This window comes from Triticum urartu, chromosome 5A, assembly GCF_056163025.1.
Source record: "Triticum urartu cultivar PI428250 chromosome 5A, HENAU_Tu73, whole genome shotgun sequence".
Taxonomy (NCBI): domain Eukaryota; kingdom Viridiplantae; phylum Streptophyta; class Magnoliopsida; order Poales; family Poaceae; genus Triticum; species Triticum urartu.
The window spans coordinates 71907554-71924026 of record NC_141877.1 but is presented as its reverse complement, the minus strand read 5'-3'; the positions used below and the strand labels follow the sequence as shown (position 1 = coordinate 71924026).

General features: G+C 48.0%; 35 non-coding genes across 35 annotated transcripts; all 35 read left to right on the top strand.

The window, feature by feature from the left end:
- Positions 1-191: 191 nt before the first annotated feature.
- LOC147969122 (5S ribosomal RNA) lies at positions 192-310 on the top strand. The gene has a single exon (XR_015606126.1). It is a non-coding gene; the product is annotated as a 5S ribosomal RNA (ribosomal RNA).
- A 364-nt stretch (positions 311-674) lies between these two features.
- Positions 675-793, top strand: LOC147969121 (5S ribosomal RNA). The gene has a single exon (XR_015606125.1). It is a non-coding gene; the product is annotated as a 5S ribosomal RNA (ribosomal RNA).
- Positions 794-1157: 364 nt separating this feature from the next.
- On the top strand, positions 1158-1276 carry LOC147969120 (5S ribosomal RNA). Its single transcript, XR_015607131.1, has one exon. It is a non-coding gene; the product is annotated as a 5S ribosomal RNA (ribosomal RNA).
- A 364-nt stretch (positions 1277-1640) lies between these two features.
- On the top strand, positions 1641-1759 carry LOC147969119 (5S ribosomal RNA). The gene has a single exon (XR_015606189.1). It is a non-coding gene; the product is annotated as a 5S ribosomal RNA (ribosomal RNA).
- A 364-nt stretch (positions 1760-2123) lies between these two features.
- Positions 2124-2242, top strand: LOC147969118 (5S ribosomal RNA). Its single transcript, XR_015607130.1, has one exon. It is a non-coding gene; the product is annotated as a 5S ribosomal RNA (ribosomal RNA).
- A 342-nt stretch (positions 2243-2584) lies between these two features.
- LOC147969117 (5S ribosomal RNA) lies at positions 2585-2703 on the top strand. Its single transcript, XR_015605931.1, has one exon. It is a non-coding gene; the product is annotated as a 5S ribosomal RNA (ribosomal RNA).
- A 364-nt stretch (positions 2704-3067) lies between these two features.
- Positions 3068-3186, top strand: LOC147969116 (5S ribosomal RNA). Its single transcript, XR_015606188.1, has one exon. It is a non-coding gene; the product is annotated as a 5S ribosomal RNA (ribosomal RNA).
- A 364-nt stretch (positions 3187-3550) lies between these two features.
- On the top strand, positions 3551-3669 carry LOC147969115 (5S ribosomal RNA). The gene has a single exon (XR_015606407.1). It is a non-coding gene; the product is annotated as a 5S ribosomal RNA (ribosomal RNA).
- A 363-nt stretch (positions 3670-4032) lies between these two features.
- LOC147969114 (5S ribosomal RNA) lies at positions 4033-4151 on the top strand. The gene has a single exon (XR_015607129.1). It is a non-coding gene; the product is annotated as a 5S ribosomal RNA (ribosomal RNA).
- Positions 4152-4493: 342 nt separating this feature from the next.
- LOC147969113 (5S ribosomal RNA) lies at positions 4494-4612 on the top strand. Its single transcript, XR_015607128.1, has one exon. It is a non-coding gene; the product is annotated as a 5S ribosomal RNA (ribosomal RNA).
- Positions 4613-4954: 342 nt separating this feature from the next.
- On the top strand, positions 4955-5073 carry LOC147969112 (5S ribosomal RNA). The gene has a single exon (XR_015607127.1). It is a non-coding gene; the product is annotated as a 5S ribosomal RNA (ribosomal RNA).
- A 342-nt stretch (positions 5074-5415) lies between these two features.
- LOC147969111 (5S ribosomal RNA) lies at positions 5416-5534 on the top strand. The gene has a single exon (XR_015606215.1). It is a non-coding gene; the product is annotated as a 5S ribosomal RNA (ribosomal RNA).
- A 364-nt stretch (positions 5535-5898) lies between these two features.
- Positions 5899-6017, top strand: LOC147969110 (5S ribosomal RNA). Its single transcript, XR_015607126.1, has one exon. It is a non-coding gene; the product is annotated as a 5S ribosomal RNA (ribosomal RNA).
- A 364-nt stretch (positions 6018-6381) lies between these two features.
- Positions 6382-6500, top strand: LOC147969109 (5S ribosomal RNA). Its single transcript, XR_015607125.1, has one exon. It is a non-coding gene; the product is annotated as a 5S ribosomal RNA (ribosomal RNA).
- A 364-nt stretch (positions 6501-6864) lies between these two features.
- LOC147969108 (5S ribosomal RNA) lies at positions 6865-6983 on the top strand. The gene has a single exon (XR_015605724.1). It is a non-coding gene; the product is annotated as a 5S ribosomal RNA (ribosomal RNA).
- Positions 6984-7325: 342 nt separating this feature from the next.
- LOC147969107 (5S ribosomal RNA) lies at positions 7326-7444 on the top strand. The gene has a single exon (XR_015607123.1). It is a non-coding gene; the product is annotated as a 5S ribosomal RNA (ribosomal RNA).
- Positions 7445-7786: 342 nt separating this feature from the next.
- On the top strand, positions 7787-7905 carry LOC147969106 (5S ribosomal RNA). The gene has a single exon (XR_015607122.1). It is a non-coding gene; the product is annotated as a 5S ribosomal RNA (ribosomal RNA).
- A 342-nt stretch (positions 7906-8247) lies between these two features.
- LOC147969105 (5S ribosomal RNA) lies at positions 8248-8366 on the top strand. Its single transcript, XR_015606325.1, has one exon. It is a non-coding gene; the product is annotated as a 5S ribosomal RNA (ribosomal RNA).
- A 342-nt stretch (positions 8367-8708) lies between these two features.
- Positions 8709-8827, top strand: LOC147969104 (5S ribosomal RNA). Its single transcript, XR_015607121.1, has one exon. It is a non-coding gene; the product is annotated as a 5S ribosomal RNA (ribosomal RNA).
- Positions 8828-9169: 342 nt separating this feature from the next.
- LOC147969103 (5S ribosomal RNA) lies at positions 9170-9288 on the top strand. Its single transcript, XR_015606379.1, has one exon. It is a non-coding gene; the product is annotated as a 5S ribosomal RNA (ribosomal RNA).
- Positions 9289-9630: 342 nt separating this feature from the next.
- LOC147969102 (5S ribosomal RNA) lies at positions 9631-9749 on the top strand. Its single transcript, XR_015607120.1, has one exon. It is a non-coding gene; the product is annotated as a 5S ribosomal RNA (ribosomal RNA).
- A 342-nt stretch (positions 9750-10091) lies between these two features.
- LOC147969101 (5S ribosomal RNA) lies at positions 10092-10210 on the top strand. The gene has a single exon (XR_015607119.1). It is a non-coding gene; the product is annotated as a 5S ribosomal RNA (ribosomal RNA).
- A 342-nt stretch (positions 10211-10552) lies between these two features.
- Positions 10553-10671, top strand: LOC147969100 (5S ribosomal RNA). The gene has a single exon (XR_015605788.1). It is a non-coding gene; the product is annotated as a 5S ribosomal RNA (ribosomal RNA).
- Positions 10672-11013: 342 nt separating this feature from the next.
- LOC147969099 (5S ribosomal RNA) lies at positions 11014-11132 on the top strand. The gene has a single exon (XR_015606378.1). It is a non-coding gene; the product is annotated as a 5S ribosomal RNA (ribosomal RNA).
- Positions 11133-11474: 342 nt separating this feature from the next.
- Positions 11475-11593, top strand: LOC147969098 (5S ribosomal RNA). Its single transcript, XR_015607118.1, has one exon. It is a non-coding gene; the product is annotated as a 5S ribosomal RNA (ribosomal RNA).
- Positions 11594-11935: 342 nt separating this feature from the next.
- LOC147969097 (5S ribosomal RNA) lies at positions 11936-12054 on the top strand. The gene has a single exon (XR_015606699.1). It is a non-coding gene; the product is annotated as a 5S ribosomal RNA (ribosomal RNA).
- Positions 12055-12396: 342 nt separating this feature from the next.
- Positions 12397-12515, top strand: LOC147969096 (5S ribosomal RNA). Its single transcript, XR_015607117.1, has one exon. It is a non-coding gene; the product is annotated as a 5S ribosomal RNA (ribosomal RNA).
- A 364-nt stretch (positions 12516-12879) lies between these two features.
- LOC147969095 (5S ribosomal RNA) lies at positions 12880-12998 on the top strand. The gene has a single exon (XR_015606537.1). It is a non-coding gene; the product is annotated as a 5S ribosomal RNA (ribosomal RNA).
- Positions 12999-13362: 364 nt separating this feature from the next.
- On the top strand, positions 13363-13481 carry LOC147969094 (5S ribosomal RNA). The gene has a single exon (XR_015605880.1). It is a non-coding gene; the product is annotated as a 5S ribosomal RNA (ribosomal RNA).
- A 364-nt stretch (positions 13482-13845) lies between these two features.
- LOC147969093 (5S ribosomal RNA) lies at positions 13846-13964 on the top strand. Its single transcript, XR_015607116.1, has one exon. It is a non-coding gene; the product is annotated as a 5S ribosomal RNA (ribosomal RNA).
- A 364-nt stretch (positions 13965-14328) lies between these two features.
- LOC147969092 (5S ribosomal RNA) lies at positions 14329-14447 on the top strand. The gene has a single exon (XR_015607115.1). It is a non-coding gene; the product is annotated as a 5S ribosomal RNA (ribosomal RNA).
- Positions 14448-14811: 364 nt separating this feature from the next.
- LOC147969091 (5S ribosomal RNA) lies at positions 14812-14930 on the top strand. The gene has a single exon (XR_015607114.1). It is a non-coding gene; the product is annotated as a 5S ribosomal RNA (ribosomal RNA).
- A 364-nt stretch (positions 14931-15294) lies between these two features.
- LOC147969090 (5S ribosomal RNA) lies at positions 15295-15413 on the top strand. The gene has a single exon (XR_015606366.1). It is a non-coding gene; the product is annotated as a 5S ribosomal RNA (ribosomal RNA).
- Positions 15414-15776: 363 nt separating this feature from the next.
- Positions 15777-15895, top strand: LOC147969089 (5S ribosomal RNA). Its single transcript, XR_015607113.1, has one exon. It is a non-coding gene; the product is annotated as a 5S ribosomal RNA (ribosomal RNA).
- A 364-nt stretch (positions 15896-16259) lies between these two features.
- On the top strand, positions 16260-16378 carry LOC147969088 (5S ribosomal RNA). The gene has a single exon (XR_015606365.1). It is a non-coding gene; the product is annotated as a 5S ribosomal RNA (ribosomal RNA).
- Positions 16379-16473: the final 95 nt, after the last annotated feature.

The following is a 16473-nucleotide window of genomic DNA, read 5'->3' as shown; positions in this document are numbered from 1 at the left end:
GTGTTGCTGCGGTATAGAGGGAGGGGTGGAAATCGTGGTAAACTCGTCTTCGTAGTTGAGCGAGAGAGTAAGTAGTATAGGGCATTATCCATTAGTAGGCGACGGTTGTAATGGTAGTAAGAATGTATAGCCGTCTTTGTAGCGGACGTGGGAGTGGGAAGCATAAGGGATGAAGCCGGGGGTAACATGTCGGATGCGATCATACCAGCACTAAAGCATCGGATCCCATCAGAACTCCGAAGTTAAGCGTGCTTGGGCGAGAGTAGTACTAGGATGGGTGACCTCCTGGGAAGTCCTCGTGTTGCATTCCCTTTTTAATTATTTTTGTACGTACGTGAGGAACAGAACGCACGTGCGTGATATATATTAAGCCTGTCATCATATTTTTGACATTTGCGATATGTTTTAGCTCGGAGCTCGTTAGTCACGCGGCTAGGGAGAGTTGGGGCGCGAAAAGCGCGTTGTGAAAGGGGTGTAAAATACGTGTTGCTGCGGTATAGAGGGAGGGGTGGAAATCGTGGTAAACTCGTCTTCGTAGTTGAGCGAGAGAGTAAGTAGTATAGGGCATTATCCATTAGTAGGCGACGGTTGTAATGGTAGTAAGAATGTATAGCCGTCTTTGTAGCGGACGTGGGAGTGGGAAGCATAAGGGATGAAGCCGGAGGTAACATGTCGGATGCGATCATACCAGCACTAAAGCATCGGATCCCATCAGAACTCCGAAGTTAAGCGTGCTTGGGCGAGAGTAGTACTAGGATGGGTGACCTCCTGGGAAGTCCTCGTGTTGCATTCCCTTTTTAATTATTTTTGTACGTACGTGAGGAACAGAACGCACGTGCGTGATATATATTAAGCCTGTCATCATATTTTTGACATTTGCGATATGTTTTAGCTCGGAGCTCGTTAGTCACGCGGCTAGGGAGAGTTGGGGCGCGAAAAGCGCGTTGTGAAAGGGGTGTAAAATACGTGTTGCTGCGGTATAGAGGGAGGGGTGGAAATCGTGGTAAACTCGTCTTCGTAGTTGAGCGAGAGAGTAAGTAGTATAGGGCATTATCCATTAGTAGGCGACGGTTGTAATGGTAGTAAGAATGTATAACCGTCTTTGCAGCGGACGTGGGAGTGGGAAGCATAAGGGATGAAGCCGGGGGTAACATGTCGGATGCGATCATACCAGCACTAAAGCACCGGATCCCATCAGAACTCCGAAGTTAAGCGTGCTTGGGCGAGAGTAGTACTAGGATGGGTGACCTCCTGGGAAGTCCTCGTGTTGCATTCCCTTTTTAATTATTTTTGTACGTACGTGAGGAACAGAACGCACGTGCGTGATATATATTAAGCCTGTCATCATATTTTTGACATTTGCGATATGTTTTAGCTCGGAGCTCGTTAGTCACGCGGCTAGGGAGAGTTGGGGCGCGAAAAGCGCGTTGTGAAAGGGGTGTAAAATACGTGTTGCTGCGGTATAGAGGGAGGGGTGGAAATCGTGATAAACTCGTCTTCGTAGTTGAGCGAGAGAGTAAGTAGTATAGGGCATTATCCATTAGTAGGCGACGGTTGTAATGGTAGTAAGAATGTATAGCCGTCTTTGCAGCGGACGTGGTAGTGGGAAGCATAAGGGATGAAGCCGGGGGTAACATGTGCGATGCGATCATACCAGCACTAAAGCACCGGATCCCATCAGAACTCCGAAGTTAAGCGTGCTTGGGCGAGAGTAGTACTAGGATGGGTGACCTCCTGGGAAGTCCTCGTGTTGCATTCCCTTTTTAATTATTTTTGTACGTACGTGAGGAACAGAACGCACGTGCGTGATATATATTAAGCCTGTCATCATATTTTTGACATTTCCAATATGTTTTAGCTCGGAGCTCGTTAGTCACGCGGCTAGGGAGAGTTGGGGCGCGAAAAGCGCGTTGTGAAAGCGGTGTAAAATACGTGTTGCTGCGGTATAGAGGGAGGGGTGGAAATCGTGATAAACTCGTCTTCGTAGTTGAGCGAGAGAGTAAGTAGTATAGGGCATTATCCATTAGTAGGCGACGGTTGTAATGGTAGTAAGAATGTATAGCCGTCTTTGTAGCGGACGTGGGAGTGGGAAGCATAAGGGATGAAGTCGGGGGTAACATGTCGGATGCGATCATACCAGCACTAAAGCACCGGATCCCATCAGAACTCCGAAGTTAAGCGTGCTTGGGCGAGAGTAGTACTAGGATGGGTGACCTCCTGGGAAGTCCTCGTGTTGCATTCCCTTTTTAATTATTTTTGTACGTGCGTGATATATATTAAGCCTGTCATCATATTTTTGACATTTGCGATATGTTTTAGCTCGGAGCTCGTTAGTCACGCGGCTAGGGAGAGTTGGGGCGCGAAAAGCGCGTTGTGAAAGGGGTGTAAAATACGTGTTGCTGCGGTATAGAGGGAGGGGTGGAAATCGTGGTAAACTCGTCTTCGTAGTTGAGCGAGAGAGTAAGTAGTATAGGGTATTATCCATTAGTAGGCGACGGTTGTAATGGTAGTAAGAATGTATAGCCGTCTTTGTAGCGGACGTGGGAGTGGGAAGCATAAGGGATGAAGCCGTGGGTAACATGTCGGATGCGATCATACCAGCACTAAAGCACCGGATCCCATCAGAACTCTGAAGTTAAGCGTGCTTGGGCGAGAGTAGTACTAGGATGGGTGACCTCCTGGGAAGTCCTCGTGTTGCATTCCCTTTTTAATTATTTTTGTACGTACGTGAGGAACAGAACGCACGTGCTTGATATATATTAAGCCTGTCATCATATTTTTGACATTTGCGATATGTTTTAGCTCGGAGCTCGTTAGTCACGCGGCTAGGGAGAGTTGGGGCGCGAAAAGCGCGTTGTGAAAGGGGTGTAAAATACGTGTTGCTGCGGTATAGAGGGAGGGGTGGAAATCGTGATAAACTCGTCTTCGTAGTTGAGCGAGAGAGTAAGTAGTATAGGGCATTATCCATTAGTAGGCGACGGTTGTAATGGTAGTAAGAATGTATAGCCGTCTTTGCAGCGGACGTGGTAGTGGGAAGCATAAGGGATGAAGCCGGGGGTAACATGTGCGATGCGATCATACCAGCACTAAAGCACCGGATCCCATCAGAACTCCGAAGTTAAGCGTGCTTGGGCGAGAGTAGTACTAGGATGGGTGACCTCCTGGGAAGTCCTCGTGTTGCATTCCCTTTTTAATTATTTTTGTACGTACGTGAGGAACAGAACGCACGTGCGTGATATATATTAAGCCTGTCATCATATTTTTGACATTTGCAATATGTTTTAGCTCGGAGCTCGTTAGTCACGCGGCTAGGGAGAGTTGGGGCGCGAAAAGCGCGTTGTGAAAGCGGTGTAAAATACGTGTTGCTGCGGTATAGAGGGAGGGGTGGAAATCGTGATAAACTCGTCTTCGTAGTTGAGCGAGAGAGTAAGTAGTATAGGGCATTATCCATTAGTAGGCGACGGTTGTAATGGTAGTAAGAATGTATAGCCGTCTTTGCAGCGGACGTGGGAGTGGGAAGCATAAGGGATGAAGCCGGGGGTAACATGTCGGATGCGATCATACCAGCACTAAAGCACCGGATCCCATCAGAACTCCGAAGTTAAGCGTGCTTGGGCGAGAGTAGTACTAGGATGGGTGACCTCCTGGGAAGTCCTCATGTTGCATTCCCTTTTTAATTATTTTTGTACGTACGTGAGGAACAGAACGCACGTGCGTGATATATATTAAGCCTGTCATCATATTTTTGACATTTGCGATATGTTTTAGCTCGGAGCTCGTTAGTCACGCGGCTAGGGAGAGTTGGGGCGCGAAAAGCGCGTTGTGAAAGGGTGTAAAATACGTGTTGCTGCGGTATAGAGGGAGGGGTGGAAATCGTGGTAAACTCGTCTTCGTAGTTGAGCGAGAGAGTAAGTAGTATAGGGCATTATCCATTAGTAGGCGACGGTTGTAATGGTAGTAAGAATGTATAGCCGTCTTTGTAGCGGACGTGGGAGTGGGAAGCATAAGGGATGAAGCCGGGGGTAACATGTCGGATGCGATCATACCAGCACTAAAGCACCGGATCCCATCAGAACTCCGAAGTTAAGCGTGCTTGGGCGAGAGTAGTACTAGGATGGGTGACCTCCTGGGAAGTCCTCGTGTTGCATTCCCTTTTTAATTATTTTTGTACGTGCGTGATATATATTAAGCCTGTCATCATATTTTTGACATTTGCGATATGTTTTAGCTCGGAGCTCGTTAGTCACGCGGCTAGGGAGAGTTGGGGCGCGAAAAGCGCGTTGTGAAAGGGGTGTAAAATACGTGTTGCTGCGGTATAGAGGGAGGGGTGGAAATCGTGGTAAACTCGTCTTCGTAGTTGAGCGAGAGAGTAAGTAGTATAGGGCATTATCCATTAGTAGGCGACGGTTGTAATGGTAGTAAGAATGTATAGCCGTCTTTGTAGCGGACGTGGGAGTGGGAAGCATAAGGGATGAAGCCGGGGGTAACATGTCGGATGCGATCATACCAGCACTAAAGCACCGGATCCCATCAGAACTCCGAAGTTAAGCGTGCTTGGGCGAGAGTAGTACTAGGATGGGTGACCTCCTGGGAAGTCCTCGTGTTGCATTCCCTTTTTAATTATTTTTGTACGTGCGTGATATATATTAAGCCTGTCATCATATTTTTGACATTTGCGATATGTTTTAGCTCGGAGCTCGTTAGTCACGCGGCTAGGGAGAGTTGGGGCGCGAAAAGCGCGTTGTGAAAGGGGTGTAAAATACGTGTTGCTGCGGTATAGAGGGAGGGGTGGAAATCGTGGTAAACTCGTCTTCGTAGTTGAGCGAGAGAGTAAGTAGTATAGGGCATTATCCATTAGTAGGCGACGGTTGTAATGGTAGTAAGAATGTATAGCCGTCTTTGTAGCGGACGTGGGAGTGGGAAGCATAAGGGATGAAGCCGGGGGTAACATGTCGGATGCGATCATACCAGCACTAAAGCACCGGATCCCATCAGAACTCCGAAGTTAAGCGTGCTTGGGCGAGAGTAGTACTAGGATGGGTGACCTCCTGGGAAGTCCTCGTGTTGCATTCCCTTTTTAATTATTTTTGTACGTGCGTGATATATATTAAGCCTGTCATCATATTTTTGACATTTGCGATATGTTTTAGCTCGGAGCTCGTTAGTCACGCGGCTAGGGAGAGTTGGGGCGCGAAAAGCGCGTTGTGAAAGGGGTGTAAAATACGTGTTGCTGCGGTATAGAGGGAGGGGTGGAAATCGTGGTAAACTCGTCTTCGTAGTTGAGCGAGAGAGTAAGTAGTATAGGGTATTATCCATTAGTAGGCGACGGTTGTAATGGTAGTAAGAATGTATAGCCGTCTTTGTAGCGGACGTGGGAGTGGGAAGCATAAGGGATGAAGCCGTGGGTAACATGTCGGATGTGATCATACCAGCACTAAAGCACCGGATCCCATCAGAACTCTGAAGTTAAGCGTGCTTGGGCGAGAGTAGTACTAGGATGGGTGACCTCCTGGGAAGTCCTCGTGTTGCATTCCCTTTTTAATTATTTTTGTACGTACGTGAGGAACAGAACGCACGTGCTTGATATATATTAAGCCTGTCATCATATTTTTGACATTTGCGATATGTTTTAGCTCGGAGCTCGTTAGTCACGCGGCTAGGGAGAGTTGGGGCGCGAAAAGCGCGTTGTGAAAGGGGTGTAAAATACGTGTTGCTGCGGTATAGAGGGAGGGGTGGAAATCGTGGTAAACTCGTCTTCGTAGTTGAGCGAGAGAGTAAGTAGTATAGGGCATTACCCATTAGTAGGCGACGGTTGTAATGGTAGTAAGAATGTATAGCCGTCTTTGTAGCGGACGTGGGAGTGGGAAGCATAAGGGATGAAGCCGGGGGTAACATGTCGGATGCGATCATACCAGCACTAAAGCACCGGATCCCATCAGAACTCCGAAGTTAAGCGTGCTTGGGCGAGAGTAGTACTAGGATGGGTGACCTCCTGGGAAGTCCTCGTGTTGCATTCCCTTTTTAATTATTTTTGTACGTACGTGAGGAACAGAACGCACGTGCGTGATATATATTAAGCCTGTCATCATATTTTTGACATTTGCGATATGTTTTAGCTCGGAGCTCGTTAGTCACGCGGCTAGGGAGAGCTGGGGCGCGAAAAGCGCGTTGTGAAAGGGGTGTAAAATACGTGTTGCTGCGGTATAGAGGGAGGGGTGGAAATCGTGGTAAACTCGTCTTCGTAGTTGAGCGAGAGAGTAAGTAGTATAGGGCATTATCCATTAGTAGGCGACGGTTGTAATGGTAGTAAGAATGTATAGTCGTCTTTGTAGCGGACGTGGGAGTGGGAAGCATAAGGGATGAAGCCGGGGGTAACATGTCGGATGCGATCATACCAGCACTAAAGCACCGGATCCCATCAGAACTCCGAAGTTAAGCGTGCTTGGGCGAGAGTAGTACTAGGATGGGTGACCTCCTGGGAAGTCCTCGTGTTGCATTCCCTTTTTAATTATTTTTGTACGTACGTGAGGAACAGAACGCACGTGCGTGATATATATTAAGCCTGTCATCATATTTTTGACATTTGCGATATGTTTTAGCTCGGAGCTCGTTAGTCACGCGGCTAGGGAGAGCTGGGGCGCGAAAAGCGCGTTGTGAAAGGGGTGTAAAATACGTGTTGCTGCGGTATAGAGGGAGGGGTGGAAATCGTGGTAAACTCGTCTTCGTAGTTGAGCGAGAGAGTAAGTAGTATAGGGCATTATCCATTAGTAGGCGACGGTTGTAATGGTAGTAAGAATGTATAGCCGTCTTTGTAGCGGACGTGGGAGTGGGAAGCATAAGGGATGAAGCCGGGGGTAACATGTCGGATGCGATCATACCAGCACTAAAGCACCGGATCCCATCAGAACTCCGAAGTTAAGCGTGCTTGGGCGAGAGTAGTACTAGGATGGGTGACCTCCTGGGAAGTCCCCGTGTTGCATTCCCTTTTTAATTATTTTTGTACGTGCGTGATATATATTAAGCCTGTCATCATATTTTTGACATTTGCGATATGTTTTAGCTCGGAGCTCGTTAGTCACGCGGCTAGGGAGAGTTGGGGCGCGAAAAGCGCGTTGTGAAAGGGGTGTAAAATACGTGTTGCTGCGGTATAGAGGGAGGGGTGGAAATCGTGGTAAACTCGTCTTCGTAGTTGAGCGAGAGAGTAAGTAGTATAGGGCATTATCCATTAGTAGGCGACGGTTGTAATGGTAGTAAGAATGTATAGCCGTCTTTGTAGCGGACGTGGGAGTGGGAAGCATAAGGGATGAAGCCGGGGGTAACATGTCGGATGCGATCATACCAGCACTAAAGCACCGGATCCCATCAGAACTCCGAAGTTAAGCGTGCTTGGGCGAGAGTAGTACTAGGATGGGTGACCTCCTGGGAAGTCCTCGTGTTGCATTCCCTTTTTAATTATTTTTGTACGTGCGTGATATATATTAAGCCTGTCATCATATTTTTGACATTTGCGATATGTTTTAGCTCGGAGCTCGTTAGTCACGCGGCTAGGGAGAGTTGGGGCGCGAAAAGCGCGTTGTGAAAGGGGTGTAAAATACGTGTTGCTGCGGTATAGAGGGAGGGGTGGAAATCGTGGTAAACTCGTCTTCGTAGTTGAGCGAGAGAGTAAGTAGTATAGGGCATTATCCATTAGTAGGCGACGGTTGTAATGGTAGTAAGAATGTATAGCCGTCTTTGTAGCGGACGTGGGAGTGGGAAGCATAAGGGATGAAGCCGGGGGTAACATGTCGGATGCGATCATACCAGCACTAAAGCACCGGATCCCATCAGAACTCCGAAGTTAAGCGTGCTTGGGCGAGAGTAGTACTAGGATGGGTGACCTCCTGGGAAGTCCTCGTGTTGCATTCCCTTTTTAATTAGTTTTGTACGTGCGTGATATATATTAAGCCTGTCATCATATTTTTGACATTTGCGATATGTTTTAGCTCGGAGCTCGTTAGTCACGCGGCTAGGGAGAGTTGGGGCGCGAAAAGCGCGTTGTGAAAGGGGTGTAAAATACGTGTTGCTGCGGTATAGAGGGAGGGGTGGAAATCGTGGTAAACTCGTCTTCGTAGTTGAGCGAGAGAGTAAGTAGTATAGGGCATTATCCATTAGTAGGCGACGGTTGTAATGGTAGTAAGAATGTATAGCCGTCTTTGTAGCGGACGTGGGAGTGGGAAGCATAAGGGATGAAGCCGGGGGTAACATGTCGGATGCGATCATACCAGCACTAAAGCACCTGATCCCATCAGAACTCCGAAGTTAAGCGTGCTTGGGCGAGAGTAGTACTAGGATGGGTGACCTCCTGGGAAGTCCTCGTGTTGCATTCCCTTTTTAATTATTTTTGTACGTGCGTGATATATATTAAGCCTGTCATCATATTTTTGACATTTGCGATATGTTTTAGCTCGGAGCTCGTTAGTCACGCGGCTAGGGAGAGTTGGGGCGCGAAAAGCGCGTTGTGAAAGGGGTGTAAAATACGTGTTGCTGCGGTATAGAGGGAGGGGTGGAAATCGTGGTAAACTCGTCTTCGTAGTTGAGCGAGAGAGTAAGTAGTATAGGGCATTATCCATTAGTAGGCGACGGTTGTAATGGTAGTAAGAATGTATAGCCGTCTTTGTAGCGGACGTGGGAGTGGGAAGCATAAGGGATGAAGCCGGGGGTAACATGTCGGATGCGATCATACCAGCACTAAAGCACCGGATCCCATCAGAACTCCGAAGTTAAGCGTGCTTGGGCGAGAGTAGTACTAGGATGGGTGACCTCCTGGGAAGTCCTCGTGTTGCATTCCCTTTTTAATTATTTTTGTACGTGCGTGATATATATTAAGCCTGTCATCATATTTTTGACATTTGCGATATGTTTTAGCTCGGAGCTCGTTAGTCACGCGGCTAGGGAGAGTTGGGGCGCGAAAAGCGCGTTGTGAAAGGGGTGTAAAATACGTGTTGCTGCGGTATAGAGGGAGGGGTGGAAATCGTGGTAAACTCGTCTTCGTAGTTGAGCGAGAGAGTAAGTAGTATAGGGCATTATCCATTAGTAGGCGACGGTTGTAATGGTAGTAAGAATGTATAGCCGTCTTTGTAGCGGACGTGGGAGTGGGAAGCATAAGGGATGAAGCCGGGGGTAACATGTCGGATGCGATCATACCAGCACTAAAGCACCGGATCCCATCAGAACCCCGAAGTTAAGCGTGCTTGGGCGAGAGTAGTACTAGGATGGGTGACCTCCTGGGAAGTCCTCGTGTTGCATTCCCTTTTTAATTATTTTTGTACGTGCGTGATATATATTAAGCCTGTCATCATATTTTTGACATTTGCGATATGTTTTAGCTCGGAGCTCGTTAGTCACGCGGTTAGGGAGAGTTGGGGCGCGAAAAGCGCGTTGTGAAAGGGGTGTAAAATACGTGTTGCTGCGGTATAGAGGGAGGGGTGGAAATCGTGGTAAACTCGTCTTCGTAGTTGAGCGAGAGAGTAAGTAGTATAGGGCATTATCCATTAGTAGGCGACGGCTGTAATGGTAGTAAGAATGTATAGCCGTCTTTGTAGCGGACGTGGGAGTGGGAAGCATAAGGGATGAAGCCGGGGGTAACATGTCGGATGCGATCATACCAGCACTAAAGCACCGGATCCCATCAGAACTCCGAAGTTAAGCGTGCTTGGGCGAGAGTAGTACTAGGATGGGTGACCTCCTGGGAAGTCCTCGTGTTGCATTCCCTTTTTAATTATTTTTGTACGTGCGTGATATATATTAAGCCTGTCATCATATTTTTGACATTTGCGATATGTTTTAGCTCGGAGCTCGTTAGTCACGCGGCTAGGGAGAGTTGGGGCGCGAAAAGCGCGTTGTGAAAGGGGTGTAAAATACGTGTTGCTGCGGTATAGAGGGAGGGGTGGAAATCGTGGTAAACTCGTCTTCGTAGTTGAGCGAGAGAGTAAGTAGTATAGGGCATTATCCATTAGTAGGCGACGGTTGTAATGGTAGTAAGAATGTATAGCCGTCTTTGTAGCGGACGTGGGAGTGGGAAGCATAAGGGATGAAGCCGGGGGTAACATGTCGGATGCGATCATACCAGCACTAAAGCACCGGATCCCATCAGAACTCCGAAGTTAAGCGTGCTTGGGCGAGAGTAGTACTAGGATGGGTGACCTCCTGGGAAGTCCTCGTGTTGCATTCCCTTTTTAATTATTTTTGTACGTGCGTGATATATATTAAGCCTGTCATCATATTTTTGACATTTGCGATATGTTTTAGCTCGGAGCTCGTTAGTCACGCGGCTAGGGAGAGTTGGGGCGCGAAAAGCGCGTTCTGAAAGGGGTGTAAAATACGTGTTGCTGCGGTATAGAGGGAGGGGTGGAAATCGTGGTAAACTCGTCTTCGTAGTTGAGCGAGAGAGTAAGTAGTATAGGGCATTATCCATTAGTAGGCGACGGTTGTAATGGTAGTAAGAATGTATAGCCGTCTTTGTAGCGGACGTGGGAGTGGGAAGCATAAGGGATGAAGCCGGGGGTAACATGTCGGATGTGATCATACCAGCACTAAAGCACCGGATCCCATCAGAACTCCGAAGTTAAGCGTGCTTGGGCGAGAGTAGTACTAGGATGGGTGACCTCCTGGGAAGTCCTCGTGTTGCATTCCCTTTTTAATTATTTTTGTACGTGCGTGATATATATTAAGCCTGTCATCATATTTTTGACATTTGCGATATGTTTTAGCTCGGAGCTCGTTAGTCACGCGGCTAGGGAGAGTTGGGGCGCGAAAAGCGCGTTGTGAAAGGGGTGTAAAATACGTGTTGCTGCGGTATAGAGGGAGGGGTGGAAATCGTGGTAAACTCGTCTTCGTAGTTGAGCGAGAGAGTAAGTAGTATAGGGCATTATCCATTAGTAGGCGACGGTTGTAATGGTAGTAAGAATGTATAGCCGTCTTTGTAGCGGACGTGGGAGTGGGAAGCATAAGGGATGAAGCCGGGGGTAACATGTCGGATGCGATCATACCAGCACTAAAGCACCGGATCCCATCAGAACCCCGAAGTTAAGCGTGCTTGGGCGAGAGTAGTACTAGGATGGGTGACCTCCTGGGAAGTCCTCGTGTTGCATTCCCTTTTTAATTATTTTTGTACGTGCGTGATATATATTAAGCCTGTCATCATATTTTTGACATTTGCGATATGTTTTAGCTCGGAGCTCGTTAGTCACGCGGCTAGGGAGAGTTGGGGCGCGAAAAGCGCGTTGTGAAAGGGGTGTAAAATACGTGTTGCTGCGGTATAGAGGGAGGGGTGGAAATCGTGGTAAACTCGTCTTCGTAGTTGAGCGAGAGAGTAAGTAGTATAGGGCATTATCCATTAGTAGGCGACGGCTGTAATGGTAGTAAGAATGTATAGCCGTCTTTGTAGCGGACGTGGGAGTGGGAAGCATAAGGGATGAAGCCGGGGGTAACATGTCGGATGCGATCATACCAGCACTAAAGCACCGGATCCCATCAGAACTCCGAAGTTAAGCGTGCTTGGGCGAGAGTAGTACTAGGATGGGTGACCTCCTGGGAAGTCCTCGTGTTGCATTCCCTTTTTAATTATTTTTGTACGTGCGTGATATATATTAAGCCTGTCATCATATTTTTGACATTTGCGATATGTTTTAGCTCGGAGCTCGTTAGTCACGCGGCTAGGGAGAGTTGGGGCGCGAAAAGCGCGTTGTGAAAGGGGTGTAAAATACGTGTTGCTGCGGTATAGAGGGAGGGGTGGAAATCGTGGTAAACTCGTCTTCGTAGTTGAGCGAGAGAGTAAGTAGTATAGGGCATTATCCATTAGTAGGCGACGGTTGTAATGGTAGTAAGAATGTATAGCCGTCTTTGTAGCGGACGTGGGAGTGGGAAGCATAAGGGATGAAGCCGGGGGTAACATGTCGGATGCGATCATAGCAGCACTAAAGCACCGGATCCCATCAGAACCCCGAAGTTAAGCGTGCTTGGGCGAGAGTAGTACTAGGATGGGTGACCTCCTGGGAAGTCCTCGTGTTGCATTCCCTTTTTAATTATTTTTGTACGTGCGTGATATATATTAAGCCTGTCATCATATTTTTGACATTTGCGATATGTTTTAGCTCGGAGCTCGTTAGTCACGCGGCTAGGGAGAGTTGGGGCGCGAAAAGCGCGTTGTGAAAGGGGTGTAAAATACGTGTTGCTGCGGTATAGAGGGAGGGGTGGAAATCGTGGTAAACTCGTCTTCGTAGTTGAGCGAGAGAGTAAGTAGTATAGGGCATTATCCATTAGTAGGCGACGGCTGTAATGGTAGTAAGAATGTATAGCCGTCTTTGTAGCGGACGTGGGAGTGGGAAGCATAAGGGATGAAGCCGGGGGTAACATGTCGGATGCGATCATACCAGCACTAAAGCACCGGATCCCATCAGAACTCCGAAGTTAAGCGTGCTTGGGCGAGAGTAGTACTAGGATGGGTGACCTCCTGGGAAGTCCTCGTGTTGCATTCCCTTTTTAATTATTTTTGTACGTACGTGAGGAACAGAACGCACGTGCGTGATATATATTAAGCCTGTCATCATATTTTTGACATTTGCGATATGTTTTAGCTCGGAGCTCGTTAGTCACGCGGCTAGGGAGAGTTGGGGCGCGAAAAGCGCGTTGTGAAAGGGGTGTAAAATACGTGTTGCTGCGGTATAGAGGGAGGGGTGGAAATCGTGGTAAACTCGTCTTCGTAGTTGAGCGAGAGAGTAAGTAGTATAGGGCATTATCCATTAGTAGGCGACGGTTGTAATGGTAGTAAGAATGTATAGCCGTCTTTGTAGCGGACGTGGGAGTGGGAAGCATAAGGGATGAAGCCGGGGGTAACATGTCGAATGCGATCATACCAGCACTAAAGCACCGGATCCCATCAGAACTGCGAAGTTAAGCGTGCTTGGGCGAGAGTAGTACTAGGATGGGTGACCTCCTGGGAAGTCCTCGTGTTGCATTCCCTTTTTAATTATTTTTGTACGTACGTGAGGAACAGAACGCACGTGCGTGATATATATTAAGCCTGTCATCATATTTTTGACATTTGCGATATGTTTTAGCTCGGAGCTCGTTAGTCACGCGGCTAGGGAGAGTTGGGGCGCGAAAAGCGCGTTGTGAAAGGGGTGTAAAATACGTGTTGCTGCGGTATAGAGGGAGGGGTGGAAATCGTGGTAAACTCGTCTTCGTAGTTGAGCGAGAGAGTAAGTAGTATAGGGCATTATCCATTAGTAGGCGACGGTTGTAATGGTAGTAAGAATGTATAGCCGTCTTTGCAGCGGACGTGGGAGTGGGAAGCATAAGGGATGAAGCCGGGGGTAACATGTCGGATGCGATCATACCAGCACTAAAGCACCGGATCCCATCAGAACTCCGAAGTTAAGCGTGTTTGGGCGAGAGTAGTACTAGGATGGGTGACCTCCTGGGAAGTCCTCGTGTTGCATTCCCTTTTTAATTATTTTTGTACGTACGTGAGGAACAGAATGCACGTGCGTGATATATATTAAGCCTGTCATCATATTTTTGACATTTGCGATATGTTTTAGCTCGGAGCTCGTTAGTCACGCGGCTAGGGAGAGTTGGGGCGCGAAAAGCGCGTTGTGAAAGGGGTGTAAAATACGTGTTGCTGCGGTATAGAGGGAGGGGTGGAAATCGTGGTAAACTCGTCTTCGTAGTTGAGCGAGAGAGTAAGTAGTATAGGGCATTATCCATTAGTAGGCGACGGTTGTAATGGTAGTAAGAATGTATAACCGTCTTTGCAGCGGACGTGGGAGTGGGAAGCATAAGGGATGAAGCCGGGGGTAACATGTCGGATGCGATCATACCAGCACTAAAGCACCGGATCCCATCAGAACTCCGAAGTTAAGCGTGCTTGGGCGAGAGTAGTACTAGGATGGGTGACCTCCTGGGAAGTCCTCGTGTTGCATTCCCTTTTTAATTATTTTTGTACGTACGTGAGGAACAGAACGCACGTGCGTGATATATATTAAGCCTGTCATCATATTTTTGACATTTGCGATATGTTTTAGCTCGGAGCTCGTTAGTCACGCGGCTAGGGAGAGTTGGGGCGCGAAAAGCGCGTTGTGAAAGGGGTGTAAAATACGTGTTGCTGCGGTATAGAGGGAGGGGTGGAAATCGTGGTAAACTCGTCTTCGTAGTTGAGCGAGAGAGTAAGTAGTATAGGGCATTATCCATTAGTAGGCGACGGTTGTAATGGTAGTAAGAATGTATAGCCGTCTTTGTAGCGGACGTGGGAGTGGGAAGCATAAGGGATGAAGCCGGGGGTAACATGTCGGATGCGATCATACCAGCACTAAAGCACCGGATCCCATCAGAACTCCGAAGTTAAGCGTGCTTGGGCGAGAGTAGTACTAGGATGGGTGACCTCCTGGGAAGTCCTCGTGTTGCATTCCCTTTTTAATTATTTTTGTACGTACGTGAGGAACAGAATGCACGTGCGTGATATATATTAAGCCTGTCATCATATTTTTGACATTTGCGATATGTTTTAGCTCGGAGCTCGTTAGTCACGCGGCTAGGGAGAGTTGGGGCGCGAAAAGCGCGTTGTGAAAGGGGTGTAAAATACGTGTTGCTGCGGTATAGAGGGAGGGGTGGAAATCGTGGTAAACTCGTCTTCGTAGTTGAGCGAGAGAGTAAGTAGTATAGGGCATTATCCATTAGTAGGCGACGGTTGTAATGGTAGTAAGAATGTATAGCCGTCTTTGTAGCGGACGTGGGAGTGGGAAGCATAAGGGATGAAGCCGGGGGTAACATGTCGGATGCGATCATACCAGCACTAAAGCACCGGATCCCATCAGAACTCCGAAGTTAAGCGTGCTTGGGCGAGAGTAGTACTAGGATGGGTGACCTCCTGGGAAGTCCTCGTGTTGCATTCCCTTTTTAATTATTTTTGTACGTACGTGAGGAACAGAACGCACGTGCGTGATATATATTAAGCCTGTCATCATATTTTTGACATTTGCGATATGTTTTAGCTCGGAGCTCGTTAGTCACGCGGCTAGGGAGAGTTGGGGCGCGAAAAGCGCGTTGTGAAAGGGGTGTAAAATACGTGTTGCTGCGGTATAGAGGGAGGGGTGGAAATCGTGGTAAACTCGTCTTCGTAGTTGAGCGAGAGAGTAAGTAGTATAGGGCATTATCCATTAGTAGGCGACGGTTGTAATGGTAGTAAGAATGTATAGCCGTCTTTGCAGCGGACGTGGGAGTGGGAAGCATAAGGGATGAAGCCGGGGGTAACATGTCGGATGCGATCATACCAGCACTAAAGCACCGGATCCCATCAGAACTCCGAAGTTAAGTGTGCTTGGGTGAGAGTAGTACTAGGATGGGTGACCTCCTGGGAAGTCCTCGTGTTGCATTCCCTTTTTAATTATTTTTGTACGTACGTGAGGAACAGAACGCACGTGCGTGATATATATTAAGCCTGTCATCATATTTTTGACATTTGCGATATGTTTTAGCTCGGAGCTCGTTAGTCACGCGGCTAGGGAGAGTTGGGCGCGAAAAGCGCGTTGTGAAAGGGGTGTAAAATACGTGTTGCTGCGGTATAGAGGGAGGGGTGGAAATCGTGGTAAACTCGTCTTCGTAGTTGAGCGAGAGAGTAAGTAGTATAGGGCATTATCCATTAGTAGGCGACGGTTGTAATGGTAGTAAGAATGTATAGCCGTCTTTGTAGCGGACGTGGGAGTGGGAAGCATAAGGGATGAAGCCGGGGGTAACATGTCGGATGCGATCATACCAGCACTAAAGCACCGGATCCCATCAGAACTCCGAAGTTAAGCGTGCTTGGGCGAGAGTAGTACTAGGATGGGTGACCTCCTGGGAAGTCCTCGTGTTGCATTCCCTTTTTAATTATTTTTGTACGTACGTGAGGAACAGAACGCACGTGCGTGATATATATTAAGCCTGTCATCATATTTTTGACATTTGCGATATGTTTTAGCTCGGAGCTCGTTAGTCACGCGGCTAGGGAGAGTTGGGGCGCGAAAAGCGCGTTGTGAAAGGGGTGTAAAATACGTGTTGCTGCGGTATAGAGGGAGGGGTGGAAATCGTGGTAAACTCGTCTTCGTAGTTGAGCGAGAGAGTAAGTAGTATAGGGCATTATCCATTAGTAGGCGACGGTTGTAATGGTAGTAAGAATGTATAGCCGTCTTTGCAGCGGACGTGGGAGTGGGAAGCATAAGGGATGAAGCCGGGGGTAACATGTCGGATGCGATCATACCAGCACTAAAGCACCGGATCCCATCAGAACTCCGAAGTTAAGTGTGCTTGGGTGAGAGTAGTACTAGGATGGGTGACCTCCTGGGAAGTCCTCGTGTTGCATTCCCTTTTTAATTATTTTTGTACGTACATGAGGAACAGAACGCACGTGCGTGATATATATTAAGCCTGTCATCATATTTTTGACATTTGCGATATGTT